The sequence below is a fragment of the Rhyacophila brunnea genome, unplaced genomic scaffold (genome assembly GCF_057557595.1).
Source record: "Rhyacophila brunnea isolate RB1 unplaced genomic scaffold, BYU_Rbru_1.0 scaffold_23, whole genome shotgun sequence".
NCBI classification, from domain to species: Eukaryota; Metazoa; Arthropoda; class Insecta; order Trichoptera; family Rhyacophilidae; genus Rhyacophila; species Rhyacophila brunnea.
In genome coordinates, this window is record NW_028232893.1 from 11,925,609 (window position 1) to 11,927,778 (window position 2,170).

The following is a 2,170-nucleotide window of genomic DNA, read 5'->3' on the forward strand; positions in this document are numbered from 1 at the left end:
GTTTTGGCTTGGTCTCGCACGTGTACGCGAAAAATAGTTGCAGCATTACGCCCGGCTTTTTAGTCAGTCAATACGATTTTCTTTGTACGACCGGTCTGAAATACTTTTCTGGTTTCTGTTTCTAGTTAGGCAATTGTCGAACTACACAAACTTTTACTTCCTTTTTAATTTCCTTGGTTGTATTGCCTGACCTTCCTTATTAATTCGACTTACAGTTTGACCACCATTTGTTTTAAAGAAAGTGAACTGCGCGCGTCATGTGACCTCTATAATACATTCGGTATCTTTAAAATTACACTTCACTCATTACTACATTTATGAATAGTCTTTGTGGCATTTCTATAGCATTGCAAAAAACATAATTCGAATACGGAAGGAAGTATAAACATGATTTATTAATCAAAATGGTATTACTTAGTAATTAGGTATGTGGTTTTCAAACTAAATTAACTTGAGAGAAATACTTCATTGAAATGCAACAAATTTCAGGATTTCGAGATAAGTCTAATGTAGTGTTTTCCAAACTTTTTCAATTCTGTGTTGTGTGGATTAGAGCCTTTTTTCCTTTCCAAAAACTATATTATTATTGTATGTATAAATAATGTATGCATTTATTTTAAATAATAGCATATTATACTCACTTGTAAAACAATAGCTATTTATAATCTTATCACTTGTCTCAAGATGTGTTTGAGGTTCTGTAACCTGGACGTGTCCAGAACTTGGGTGCAATTGGAAGCCAGGTGCATCAGTCGCTTAGTTGCACTACGCATCGTGCCTGATGAATGCAGTCCAGTTGAGTAAAGTTATGTTATCTGAAAAAAAAGAAACAAATTTTGTAAGAATGACGGAATACTTAGTATTAAATTAGGTACAGGTAAATTAGGTTAGTGTACCAAATTTCAATTATCTGTTTTATCTTTTTGTTGAATTATATAGAAAATACCAGGGAACACAGAATTACTACCACTACTTCACCATGTTCGATCCTTACAGGATCATAATATGGGCCTCCACAGAGTAGAGGTTCTATTAACAGATTTTGTTTATACGAGGAATAGATGTTGGCCACTTGCTGAACCGATTAGGTCCATACTCTGATTCCAAACACAAACTGAAAAACAATAAGTATGTGTATTTTCCAGAGCCAGGATTCGAACCTGGGACCCACGACATTATCAGCTGATGCTCAAACTGCCTGGCCATCGTGGCATCATTCATTCAGTGACTGAATTACCTAATGGGTGTGGAGTTACTATAACATGATTGCATTCAACCGATCTCGAGTATAGAAGAATATGGCATATACTTAAACACGTATCAATAATACGTCATTTTAAGCTTGTCCTTCTGACAACTGCTCTCAGTTTATGCACAGGCGCTTATTCAATATTGGTGTATTGAAAGTTACAAGACTTTAATGTGTTTCATTTTATTGGGACACTCACACATTCAAAATCCTGCCTTAAAATGTAGTGTAGGGTATGCCTATCTGAATTCTATGTATTAATCCGTTCTGGGGAGAATACCTTTCTACATCGAATGGCGAAACATAAAAATTTTGAGTTGTTTTCCTATAGAAATTTGGTATCGATTTATTACGTTTATTGATATTAGTACATACCTAAAATATTCATTTCGGGTTCTTCATTAAAAATATGAATTTCGGTCCATTTTTCAAGATTTATTTGCGATTCCGCATACCCATTCGGAAAACACTGGGCTATGTACTAAATCATTAATGATTTATCGTCATATTATTAACATCAGTTTAGTTAATATTCTTAACGTGTAGTTTGCGCAAACACGACACGTTGCGTATGTCAAACAAACAGAAACACGACGCTACTGCTAATTATCAATTAACGGATTTATTTGTAGAAGAAAGTTATCTATATTACAGCATAATGTATGAAGCAATATGACATGACGGATAATATTTATCGACTGCATTTGTTTAACGATCACTAAGATTACTGTTTTACCGATCAACACCCTAAAATATAATTATTAGGTTATTAAAGAAAACTGTTTTACCGATTAATATAACATTGTCGGTGTAACAGTTTTCACGACTCACATGCTTTTATTTATTTTGAGATAATTTTGAATATATATTTTAAATATACCTAATTCATCGTCGGTTTTTACATGTGGCCTTATTCACAAA